At 43.8% G+C, this 14,042-nt stretch overlaps 1 long non-coding RNA gene across 1 annotated transcript in view; it reads right to left on the reverse strand.

Moving 5' to 3' along the window:
- Positions 1-549: 549 nt before the first annotated feature.
- Positions 550-14,042, reverse strand: part of LOC142760864 (uncharacterized) — a 63,940-nt gene continuing 50,447 nt past the window's right edge. The window contains exon 3 of the long non-coding RNA XR_012883433.1: positions 550-864. This is a non-coding gene — a long non-coding RNA (uncharacterized LOC142760864). The remainder of the gene's footprint in view (positions 865-14,042) is intronic.

Below are 14,042 nucleotides of genomic sequence, written 5' to 3' on the forward strand. Positions count from 1 at the left end.
TCAGTGTGATTGGTGCAACTTTCAAAATACTTTTTATTAAAAATTATTTTAACTTTTTGAGATACAGCTGCTTTGTATTCTGTTTAAAGAGCAGCTGTATCGTGCGCTAAGACCTGAATCCATCAGGTCCGCGGGACTGATGGGTTCAGTGAAAGCAGGTCCTGTGTATATCTGACACGCAGGATCCACCTGTAATCGATCACATCTAAAATATGAACTTAGATGTGATGGATAGCAGCTCGATCCTGGGGACCTGCTGTCACTGAACCCGTCAGTCCCGCTGACCTGACAGATACAGGTTTCAGAGCTAGACAAAGCGCTGAATTTTGTATACTGAATACAAAGAAGCTGTATCTGAAAAAGTTAAAATAATTTTTAATTAAAAGTATTATGAAAGTTGCACCAGTCACACATTTTTATCTAAAAAAAACCAAACCAACAAAAAGCGATTTCAAAGGTGTACATAGCCTTTAGGAAAATAATAACATGCAAATACAGCATACAAAGAAGTTATTCTCTATCATGAATGACTATATTATTTTCAGCCAAGATCACTTTACATATGTTGTTATCATCGCATAAGCAGTGCACATTTTAAAGAGAACCCTCCAGGATGTTTTAGGTTCCTAAACCGTCACCAAGGCGTTATACCATCTCTATAAACAGGCTCCTATGTTATCTATACAATCACACTATAACTGTATGGGCCGTATGCATAGTCAACCGGTTGAATGTAAGATGCTTTTTCTTCACAAGCCAATGGTTGCAGATGACTGGTAGTGTATGGTAGAGATGCTTCCCTTGTTTGCACTAGTTGGTGAGCAGGTGCAGCTGTAGTGCCCGTTTCCATTGCTATAATGTCACCTGTGGTAAAAAAAATAGTTCAGCATCAATTCTCAACATATGCATGGAAGCATTGTTATAAGTTACAGTAATGTTTCCCTGCATAAATAGTGAGTTTCTAACACAACGTATGCCTATGTTTTTGAATTACTGTAAATTACGTACTCCTCCTTGGCAAAAAATACTCCCTAAAAATGTTAAGATGAGTATTTTTACCCTGCTGGAAAATAGCGCGACCTCTGACTATATTGTAAGCGAATATTAATACTATACTGTGAATTAATCTTACCACCACACTGTAAGTGAATATTACCCCTGTACTGACACTGAATACAGTGATCATATAGTGGTCAGATACCACACAAGCAGTCTGTAGAGTATCACCACACTGCAGATTGAACAAATCAATGAAATACTGATCAGACGAAGTCAAAGGCAGAATAAACAATAACACCCAGTTACTCACAGGTGACGTCTTCTCTGATTAGTCATTCGCTTTCCCCATCTTCCCTATCTGGCCCGGCCTGCCATGATGACTTCTTACAGCTATGACTCATCTCTAGAGTTTGCCACACAAAAAAAACAATACATGTAAGGCCACATTGAGGGTATGTTCACACGAGGGCGTCCGTAACGGCTGAAATTACGGGGATGTTTCAGCCTGAAAACATCCCCGTAATTTCAGCCGTAACGGCATGTGCAGGCGCTTGAACGCCGCGTCCATTACGGACGTAATTGGCGCTGCTATTCATTGAAGTCAATGAATAACGGCTCCAATTACGGCCAAAGAAGTGACAGGTCACTTCTTTGACGCGGGCGTCTATTTACGCGCCGTCATTTGACAGCAGCGCGTAAATTGACGCCTCGTGTGAACAGACAAACGTCTGCCCATTGCTTTCAATGGGCAGATGTTTGTCAGCGCAATTGAGGCGCTATTTTCGGACGTAATTCGGGGCAAATACGCCCGAATTACGTCCGTAAATAGGCCGTGTGAACATACCCTTATACTTGTGTCTTGCTGTCTATTTCCGGAAAGATTGCCAGATCAGCTATACGACATATATCACTGGGACCCAATGTACCCTATTAACTTTTAATGGGGTCCTTTGGATTCCGTTGTTTTGAGGCGAAAAATAATGCTGTATGCAATGCTGGAATAAATGCTTAAATCTGTGCAGATGTGAACAGAGCCTAAGTCCTTGATTTGCGCTCTCCGATCAGGTTGTTAAAAATGAAATTTAGCTATTACTTATGTATTTGTGTAAAACCTGGATGAAAACAAACATGTCTGCCACTACAGCTGCCGCAGGTTTTGTCATCCATCTTTCCCAGTAACCTGAATGGCAAAAATGCCATTTTACACGTCACAAAGTAGCCTGTAAGCAGGCAGATTTTCTCTTCAGAATAAGGAGACTGCTGGGTGGAACAGCTGTAATGGTGGCACTGGCGTAGCTATAGGGTTCGCAACGGTCACAATTGCGACCGGGCCCCGAAGCCAGGGGGCCCCACAGCCCCCCATCAATAAAAAGTTACTATAGTAACTCGGGCCGCGGGCCCCTGTTACTATAGTAACAGACTGTACTTACCTTCCAGGTTCCGGATCGCAGCGGAGGTCCTGACGTCAAGCGCTGTGCGCAGCGCATGACGTCACAGTGCTATGCGCCGCGCACAGCATCGAGACGACAGAACTACCGCCGCGGCTGAAGAGGAAGGTAAGATTAGCCCTGACTGGCGGGGTCCGACTCCCGGGACCCGCCAATCAGCTGTTTTGAAGGGGCCGCAGCACTCGTACGAGAGCTGCTCCCCTTCATTCCGGTCACTTCATTCCGGTCACACTGTGAATCCGTGTCGGCGATTCACAGTGTGAGCGAGTAGTGAAATGAAGGTGAAGCAGCTCTCGTACGAGTGCTGCGGCCCCTTCAAAATAGCTGATTGGCGGGTCCCGGGAGACGGACCCCGACACATCAGCTATTGATGGCCTATCCTGTGTATAGGCCATCAATGTTTAGGGACTGCACAACCCCTAAGCCTACGATGTAGCAGGCTTAGGGGGCCCATGAGACAGGATCACAGATTGTGTGATCCTGTCTGCTGGGCCCTGTATCTAAGCCAATCACATGGTAGGCTTAGATACATGGCCCATGCGTGATCCTGTCTGCTGGGCCCTGTATCTAAGCCAATCACATGGTAGGCTTAGATACATGGCCCATGTGTGATCCTGTCTGATGGGCCCTGTATTTAAGCCTACCACACTGTAGGTTTAGATACAGGGCCCCAGCACACAGTAATCTTATACTGTATAAGATTACTGTCTTCTGGACCCTGTATCTAAGCCTACCTTGTGGTAGGCTTAGATACAGGGTCCCACAGACAGTATCAGACATGGGCCCTGTATCTAAGCCTAACACATGTGTTACTAATCGTTTTTTTTGTGTGTTTTCTTACAGGTTCGTTCATTGGACTACGTCGGATTCCAGGACTACTTCGATGACGGATTTTTTTTTATTATTAATAAAATAGTTAATGAGGGTTGTGTGTTTTTTTTTTTATTTCAATAAAATATTTTTTCTATGTCTTTGTTTTTTTTTAAACTATATTACTACCGCCTTAGTAATGGCTGCCGGCTGAGTGACAGCATCCATTGCTAAGGCGGGGCTTAGTGTTAGCCGATGCAGAGGCGAACACTAACCCCCTTTATTACCCCAGTACCCACCGCCACCAGGGGTGCTGGGAAGAGCCGGGTACGATCCAGTAGCTGACCATCTGTAGTGATGGTCGGCCACTGGGGCGGCCGCAGGCTGGTAGCATCAGGAGGGGAAAGGCCAGATACAGTGGCCCTTCCCACCCTGGTAATGCTAGCCTGCTGCTGCTTTATTGTATCTGGCTGGTTATGAAAAATGGGGGGTACCCCACGTCATTTAAAAAAAATAAAAAAAATAAATAATTGGAAAGAACGATGTCGGGCCCCCCCCCAATTTTCATAACCAGCCAGATACAACACAGCAGCAGGCAGCATTACCAGGGTGGGAAGGACCACTGTTTTTGGCCTTCCCCAGCCTAATACTACCAGCCTGCGGCCGCCCCGGTGCCTACCCGTCACTGCAGATGGTCGGGTACTGGTTCGTACCCGGCTCTTCCCAGCACCCCTGGTGGCGGTGGGTATCGGGGTAATAATGGGGGGTTAGTGTTGGCCTCTGCACCTGCTAACATTAAGCCAAGCCTTAGTAATGGAGGTTGTCAATCAGCCAGCGGCCATTACTAAGGCGGTGATAATAAAGTTTAAAAAGATACAAGCACATAGAAAAAATATTTTATTGAAATAAAAAAACAACCCTCATTAACCATTTTATTGAGAATAAAAAAAACGCCGTCATTGAAGTCCTCGAATCCGAAGTCCAACAAACGAACCTGTAAAAAAACACAAACACACAAAAATAATCAGCAACACATATAGAAGCAAAATTATTATTCTTAACTTTCCTGGGTCCAACGCTGGAGCCGCAATGTCAGCGAGCTGAGCCCTGTATCTAATCCTATCACGTGTGTTAGGGTATGTTCACACGTAGTCAACAAAAACGTCTGAAAATCCAGAGCTGTTTTCAAGGGAAAACAGACCCTGCTTTTCAGACGTTTTTTTACCAACTCGCATTTTTCGCGGCGTTTTCACGCCGTTTTCGCGGCGTTTTTTACGTCCGTTTTTGGAGCTGTTTTCATTGGAGTCTATGAGAAAACAGCTCCAAAAACGTGCAAAGAAGTGTCCTGCACTTCTTTTTACGAGGCGTAATTTTACGCGTCGTAATTGCCGTACGACGCGTAAAATTACGCGTCGTGTGGACAATACAGCGTTATACCCATAGAAAGTAATGGGCAGATGTTTGACGACGTATTTGAGACGTATTTCCAGACGTAAAACGAGGCAAAATACGCCTCGTATACGTCTGAAATTTGGCCGTGTGAACATACCCTTACTGTCTGCTGAGCCCTGTATCTAATCCTATCACGTGTGATACTGTCTGCTGAGCCCTGTATCTAATCCTATCATGTGTGATACTGTCTGCTGGGCCCTATATCTAATCCTATCATGTGTGATACTGTCTGCTGAGCCACTGTATTTAATCCTATCATGTGTGATACTTTCTGCTGGGCCCTATCTCTAATCCTATCATGTGCGATAGTCTGCTGAGCCGCTGTATCTAATCCTATCATGTGTGATACTGCCTTCCGAGCCACTGTATCTAATCCGATCATGTGTGATACTGTCTGCTGAGCTGTGTATCTAATCCTATCATGTGTGATACTGCCTTCTGAGCCACTGTATCTAATCCTATCATGTGTGGTACTGTCTGCTGAGGCACTGTATCTAATCCTATCATGTGTGATACTGTCTGCTGAGCTGTGTATCTAATCCAATCATGTGTGATACTACCTTCTGAGCCACTGTATATAATCCTATCATGTGTGGTACTGTCTGCTGAGCCACTGTATCTAATCCTATCATGTGTGATACTGTCTGCTGAGTCATTGTATCTAATCCTATCATGTGTGATACTGTCTGCTCAGCCACTGTATCTAATCCTATCATGTGTGATACTGTCTGCTGAGCCACTGTATCTAATCCTATCCATAGTTTATAGGGTCGTAGTGCTATAGATATACTATGCTGTCTCCTATACACACATTTTTTTTGGGGCGGACACGTATGTATTGGGGCTCTTTCCCCTGACATTTTAAGCCCTGAGGGTATGTTCACACGGCAGCGTCCGTTACGGCTGAAATTACGGTGCTGTTTTCAGGAGAAAACAGCACCGTAATTTCAGCCGTAATGGCAAGTGCAGGCGTCTTTCGCTGCGTCCATTACGGACGTAATTGGAGCTGTTTTTCCATGGAGTCCATGGAAAACGGCTCTATTTACGCATGAAGAAGTGACAGGCACAGAACATCGTAAGACCCATTCAAATGAATGGGCAGATGTTTGCCAACGCTTTTGAGCCGCATTTTCGGACGTAATTCAATGCTAAAACGCCCGAATTACGTCCGTAAATAGGGTGTGCGAACCCAGCCTTAGTGACGCCCCGGCTGCTAGTGCTGCATTGTTGGGTCACTTAGGAGACCCAGCGATGCAACTGAAAGCTGCGGACCGTCGCCATGAGGAGTTTGCGGGGGGGGACCCAATAAGAACCTTTGCATCGGGGCCCATGAGCCTTTAGCTATGCCCCTGAATGGTGGACATGTCACCCAGCTTGACCACAAACAGATATGGCTAAAAACTTGATGCCCAGGAGATCAGGGAACACTGCTGCTGAGGCACAGAGCGCTTATGTGCAGGAGAGCAGTCTACCTCAGCGGCTGGATGACAGGATGCTCCTGTACCCCCAGAGTTCCTGGGCAGCGTCATGAAGAGTCCCTCCAAAGAGCTGGAGTCCTGGGAAAAGGAAAGTGAGTGATGGGTCTGTACTGCAGCACAGCAGGGAGCCGCTGTATCATAGTGCACCCTGAAAAACAGCTTGTACCCAACAATCACTATAACAGAGTTCACCCCATACTATAGAAGACTGTAACCAACAATCACTATAGAAAAGTACAAAACTGAAAATCAGCTCATAGGAGCAGCTCACATACTTCGCTCTGTAGATCCGCACAGTTTTAGGGCTTATTCAGACGAGCGTATAATACGTCCGTGCAACGCGCGTGATTTTCATGCGCCTCGCACGGACCTATGTTAGTCAATGGGGCCGTTCAGACAGTCCGTGATTTTCACGCAGCGGGTATCCGCTGCGTAAAACTCACGACATGTCCTATATTTGTGTGTTTTTCGTGCATCACGCACCCATTGAAGTCAATGGGTGCGTGAAAATCACACGCAGCACACGGAAGCACTTTCGTGGGACGCGCGTGATTCGCGCAACAGCAGTACAAACTATGAATGAAAACAGAAAAGCACCACGTGCTTTTCTGTTTACAAACATACAAACAGAGTGTCATAATCATGCAGCCACGCATCATATGCTGCTAAACACGGAGCTGTTATGAACCTTTTGCGTAGGCAAAAGGCCGCGTTTTTTGCGAGCGCAAAACGCACACGCTCGTGTGAATCCGGCCTTAGGATATATTCACAAGTGCTGGTTTTGATCAGGATTTTTAATTTTATTTTTATATCAAATAATTTTTATTAACATTTTCCAGCAAAAACACAGAAATACACAAAATTATAAATACAAAAAAAAATAAAAAAATTGTCATACAGACAATACTTTACAATAAGGAATTACATATCCCCTTCCCCCACCCTGTCCCTTTCCCTAGCATCCAAGGAGCACCATGCATACCAACCCCCTAACGAACCATGCACAAGGAGGAAAGACTTCCAATTTTTATATTCATATACAGTGAAATCTATAGATATACAGTCAAACAGAATCTTTCATTGAAGGAGAAATTTCTTGAAGAAGATCCCCAGCAGTCTCGCGTCTCCAACCACACCATCCATTGGTCCTCATATTTCTTTCTCGCCCATCTTATTAAATAAATATGTCTCACCATGCGAATAACTTCATTAATCCCATTAATAAGATCCCTATAGCTTGGTGAGCCCACATCCAACCAGTGAACAGCAATCAATTTACGTGTTTGATATAAGATCTTCTGAGCAGTCAATTTCAAAGGAGCAGGTAAAGGTAAGTCATCAACATAACCTAATATACCTACCAGAGGGGTACGAGGAATTGTGATCGACAACAGCGTACTTAAAAGAATAAATACTCGTTCCCAATAAGGTTGAATAACTGGGCAACTTCACAGCATGTGTATCAAATCTGCATGGTCATCTGAGCACCTCAGGCATGCAGCATTACTTCGAACACCCATCCGTTGCAACAGTACTGGAGTACGATATACCTTATGTATAGCAAGCAACTGTGAACGGCGATGTGCTACCTACGTTTTAGGATATTGTAGGAATTGCAGCTACAATAGATCGCCACATTTCACTTGTAATGTCACCCACATCCCGTGACCACCTTTCCGGCAAGCAATCCAAGGAGGAAGGATTTAAATATCCCAGAATTTGACCATATAAAAAGGAGATAAGCCCCTTCGTGGAACCAGCGTTTTCAGGTATATTTAGTATAACTGAGGAATAAATTTCCAATGAAGAAACCTGAGCCTGAGCTCCCAAAGCATGTCTTAAAGTGTAGCTAAACGTTTGAGAAAACTTCTGTCATGTCATAGTGACATGTCAGAAGTTTGGATTGGGGGGGGTCCGAGCACTGAGACCCCCCACCAATCGCTAAAACGAAGCAGCTGAAGCGTTTGTGTGAGTGCTCAGCCGCTTCGTGTCTGTTCGGCTGTTTCCGGAAATAAATGTATCGTGTACGGACTCAATAGAAATTCCATGAGTTTGTACTCCAAAACATCGGCTCTACGGAAAAAGCCAAACAGACACGAAGCGGCTGAGCGCTCACACGAGCTCTTCAGCTGCTTGGTTCTAGAGATTGGTGGGGGTCTCAGTGCTCGGACCCCCACCAATCCAAACTTCTGACATGTCACTATGACATGTCAGAAGTTTGTCAAACATTTAGCTATACTTTATAAAAGCATGAGCTTGGTAAAGAAAATTCGTCCTGTACTTGCTGAAAAGTTTTAAGGATCGACTCGCAGTAAAGGTGGGTCACAAGCGCAATCCCATGGCTTTACCATTGGTCAAAACCTTTAAATTGATGAATCTCCTACACAAAGGCCACAAAGGCATTTTGATCAGGTTTTTAAATGCTATTTTTTAAACCAAAACCTGGAGTGGAGTGGTTTAAAAAAAGAGAAGCAGTAACTGCATTTTATACTTTATGTCTTGTTATGATCCACTCCTAGTTTTAACTTCAAAATCTGCATAAAAAAGACTAAAGAAAACCTGAGCGTTAGGGCACAGCTACCACTTTCATATAAATGTCACAATTTACCATTACTATTATCTATCATAAGATCTGTCCAACTTATTGGCCAACAGCTCTTCTAGAACTACTACTCCCAGTTAGATAGGTAATGCAGAGTCTTTTAGTCCCACAGGAGCTGCAGAACAATAAGTTCACTTTGTATTTTATGGAGTAAATAGCCAATGTAGGACTAAAACTTCAAGTGTGGACTTTCTGCCTGTGCCCCCCTCCTGAAACTGGCAGAGACTGGGAGTTGTAGTCCGACATTGGCTATTTACAAAGTTAACTCATGGCTCTGCAGCTCCTGTTGGACTGAAAGACTCTGCAGAGCTGTAGTTAGGGTTTCCTTCCCCTGGGGCAAAGATGCAGTGTGGCGCCCCCCTCCCATAACGTAACTTTTTTTTCTTCTTTTTAAAGGGGTTTTCCCATACTGCCAAGGAAAGCAGGGATTAACTGCATTAGACGCAACCACTATGGCCCATATTTACAGGAACAATTATTCTGCTATCTGGCTTTTGTCATCCTTTAGTAGGCCACAGCATAGTGATTGTGGCTTAAGGGGGTTTTACATCGGGCGATTATCGGACAGACGATCATTCATAGAACGCTCGTTCCCGATAATTGCCCTATGTAAATAGGGCAGTGATCAGAAGATGGATGAGCAAACGCTCGATCATCTGCTGGTCGTATCATTTTAAAAAAAGTTAAATATTATCGTTGTCGGCAGAAACATCTCCCTGTGTAAACAGGGAGACGCGCTGCCGACATGATAATAATGTATGGGGACAAGCGATCAGAATAACTTCCGCTCGTCCCCATCCATAGCTCGTGACAGGTGCAAGCGAGCGCCGATGTCTCGTTGATCGGAGCTCGCTGCGCCGGATGCTTATCGGCCGGTGTAAAAGGTCTACTTGATTGATTAAATCCCCCCTCTTAAATTTCTCCAAAGCCAGGCAGGAGATAAAGTAAGTGACCTTCCAGATTGAAGACAGCAGTTCCACTGAAAATAAGTTACTTGAGATATCTCCGTTATGTAAGACATGAGTTGAAGAGTTGACGTTTAGGCTGGATTCTCACGAGCATGTTCGATCCGTAAAGGACGGAACATATTTCAGCTGCAAGTCCCGGACCGAACATACTGCAGGGAGCCGGGCTCCTAGCATCATAGTTATGTACGACGCTAGGAGTCCCTGCCTCGCTGCGGGACAGCTGTCCCGTACTGTAATCATGTTTTCAGTACGGGACAGTAGTTCCACAGAGAGGCAGAGACTCCTAGCGTCGTACATAACTATGTTGCTAGGAGCCCGGCTCCCTGCAGTGTGTTCGGTCCGGTACTTGCGGCCGAAATGCGTTCCGTCCTTTACGAACCGAACATGATCGTGTGAATCCAGCCTTAGTATTTGCCTAAAACCTGAGCAATGAAAACATTATAGTTCACATACTAAAAATACATGGAGGACTACAAGCAGTAACCTTAACCAGGGGAAGAGGCGTAGCTATAGGGGTCGCAGCGGTCGCAATTGCGACTGGGCCCCAAAGCCAAGGGGCCCGCCGCCCCATCAATAAAAAGTTACTATAGTAACTGGGGCCGCGCAACTTATAGTACTCACCCGCCTGGTTCCGGAGCGCAGCGGACGTCCTGACATCACAGCGCCGTGCGCAGCGCATGATGTCATTACGCTATGCGCCGCGCACAACATCCTGACCCTGGATAGAGTCAGGACAGGACCTCTGCTGCGGCTGAAGAGGAAGGTAAGATGAATATCCCTGTCTGCTGAAGCTGATAGGTCGGGGTCCGACTCCCAGGACCCCGCCAATCAGCTGTTTTGAAGGGGCCGCAGCGCTCGTACGAGAGCTGCTTCCCCTTCATTCCGGTCACTTGCACACACTGTCAATCCATGCCGGCGACTCACAGTGTGAGCAAGTGAGGGAAATGAAGGGGAAGCAGCTCTCAAAACAGGCTGATTATAAAAATAGGGGAACCCCACATCGTTCTTTCCAATTATTTATTTTTAAAAAAATTACGTGGGGTCCCCCCCATTTTTGATAACCAGCCAGATACAAAACAGCAGCAGCAGGCTAGCATTACCAGAGTGGGAAGGGCCACTGTTTTTTGCCTTTCCCAGCCTAATAACACCAGCCTGCTACCGCCCCAGTGACCGACCATCACTACAGATGGTCAATAAGTATAGATCAGCAGCACTGGACAAAAAATGTAATTGGGTGCACGCCTCTTGGGTCACAGTCCATTGACCCTTCAATATAAACAGAAGAGAGTAAGGCAGCACTACCAAATATGTGAAAAAAATGATCCTTTTCGTCCACGTGCGTGCAACGTTTCAGCTCAGTGTGAGCCTTTCCCCAGCATAACAGTGTAACACAAAAAGCACATATATATGCAAATCACAATTATAAATCCAATTACAGACTTTTCATAAAATAGTGATAAAATTGTAAAACTGATACACACAAAATTGTGTCAATAGGATCCCTTATGGAAATACTCATATATACATGGGGATATACTGTATATATATATATATGTATATATATCGAATAATACGCGTGACTAGTGTAATCATCATATTATATTATTAAGGCCAATCAGTGGGATTGGCAACATATCTGTGACAACATGTGAATAATATCGCAACAAGTGTACATATCAAACTTTAAAAACATTCTAACCTCGCTGGATCGGCTGTTGGCGTCCCACACTGTCCACTGTGCATGTCCATAGACTACATCACATCCAATGTTACGTTAATGTGCGTTGCGACGTATAACATCCATTCGCGCATGCGCGATTCTCACTCATAATGTGAGTCGCCATCTGGAAAGAGGGCACTGCTGTTTTCTCATATCTCGTATGTATCCCAAATTATTATTATTCGAAAATAGCATTCTGCAATTATTATTAACCTTATAGACATATAATAAAGTACAAGCAATGTCTAATACATATAAGAAAGATAATTTTACATACGACCATGAACTCCGTTAATCCTATGTCAATATAGTTCATCCCCATATCGGTAAGTGTCAAATCCCATCATACACTCGTATTATAGGAAATGTGGTAGAGGGATTAATATTATTTTTGTGTTTTGTTTTGACATTGTGTCAAATCAATTGAATATATATATATATATATATATATATATATATATATATATATATATATATATATATATATATAAAATCTATAATGTATCTATATATATATATATATATATAGGACCACATTAACATGAAGAGAAAAGTACAATATGTATATATCTCGCAGGTAAGATGCGAATAATGAAAGAATAGAATGTGATATAATTTTACGGGTCTAATGGAGAATTTTTTTTAGAGAAACTTTTAAAATACAGAATGGAAAAGCCAGCCAAGGATTTCAGGTTCAAGTGTACATCCGCATGGACCAAACGATCTTTTGTCCTACGATAGGCCATATGTGGCTACAAATTCTGGAATCTTATCATAGGTACTCCTCAACATCTCCCATTCTTTTTTAATAATTTTTGCAATTTCATTACTTTTGTGGGAATATGTAGATACTAATGCTAATCTGTGTGAAGTAGTCTGTGTTCTTTTCTTCAAAAGATCTTGTCTGGAGATCTCATCAACTTTCGATCTTTTGTTATCCAATAATTTTTTAGGATACCCACGGTTTTTACATTTTTGGGATATGTCTCTCAACCTAATTTCCAATGTGGAAGGATCCTGTACAATCCTTTTGACCCACAACATCTGGCTAAAGGGGAGGGAAGCAATCATTGGATGAGGATGACAACTTTCAAACCTCAGCAAATTATTGCGGTCTGTAGGTTTACTATACAGATCGGTGCATAATTTATTGTCTTTTCTAAAGACTCTCGTGTCAAGGAACTGTAGTGATGTCACTGAAGATTCCATGGTGAATTTAATGTCGCTATCCATTTCATTTAGAAACGAAAAAAAACACTCAAGCTCCTCCTGGGAGCCCTTCCAAACAACGAAGACGTCGTCTATGTATCTACACCACCTCAAGACCCTAGTGAAGTGGGGAGACACATAGACAGAGCCTTCCTCTAAAGCTGCCATAAACATATTCGCGTATGTGGGCGCCACGTTTGATCCCATGGCAGTTCCCCTCCTTTGGGCATAAAAAGTGTCACCATGTAGAAAGTAATTTTCAGTTAGAATAATTTCCAACAGACACATCAGAAGGTTAATACATTCATGGGTATAATCTGAGCTCTGTAGCGCATCCGATACTGTACGCAAACCCCTGGTATGATTGATTGAGGTGTACAGACTGCATACATCGAATGATACGAGTATGCAGTCACCCTCCAACTCAATCTCATCCAGTTTGGTCAGGAAATCTGTTGTGTCTTGAATATAGGACTTGGCAGATGTTGCAAAGTCTCTCAACATTTTATCCAGAAAAATTGCTATAGGAGAGAAAATTGAACCACAACCAGATATAATCGGTCTACCCGGAGGGTCAACCATCGACTTGTGGATCTTTCGTAGACAATACAGTACTGGGACCACTGGGTGCCACACCGTCATAAAGTCTTGTAGATTCTTGTCGATGATACCCGCATGGTAGGCGTCGTTCAATAACCTATCGCATTTTTAATTCTAAATTTTGGATCAGAAGGTACATTTGAGTCATCCAATTGTCTGGCTAACTCTGGCCAGATATTTAGATGTGTCCATGACCACCAAGGCACCACCTTTGTCGGCAGGCTTGATGGTCAGGGACACATTATGAGTGAGAATCGCGCATGCGCGAATGGACGTAATACGTCGCAACGCACATTAACGTAACATTGGATGTAATGTAATCTATGGACATGCACAGTGGACAGTGTGGGACGCCAACAGCCGATCCAGCGAGGTTAGGATGTTTTTAAAGTTTGATATGTACACTTGTTGCTATATTATTCACATGTTGTCGCAGATATGTTGCCAATCCCACTGATTGGCCTTATTACTATAATATGATGATTACACTAGTTACACGTATTATTCAATATATATATATATATATATATATATATATTTAGTGCCCCCATACAGTATAAAGTCTAATTGTGCCCACAGTATTATGCCATCTGTAGTACCCCTACACAGTATAATGTCCGCTTAGTGGCCCCCACACAGTATAGTGCCCCCCTGTAGATTTTGCCATATAGCCTCCCTGTAGACAGTGCCATAATCCCCCACCTCCTTTTCGTAGATCATGCCATACAGCCCCCCACCGCCCCCTTGTAGACAGTG

Source organism: Rhinoderma darwinii, chromosome 1 (genome assembly GCF_050947455.1).
Source record: "Rhinoderma darwinii isolate aRhiDar2 chromosome 1, aRhiDar2.hap1, whole genome shotgun sequence".
Classification (NCBI taxonomy): Eukaryota; Metazoa; Chordata; class Amphibia; order Anura; family Rhinodermatidae; genus Rhinoderma; species Rhinoderma darwinii.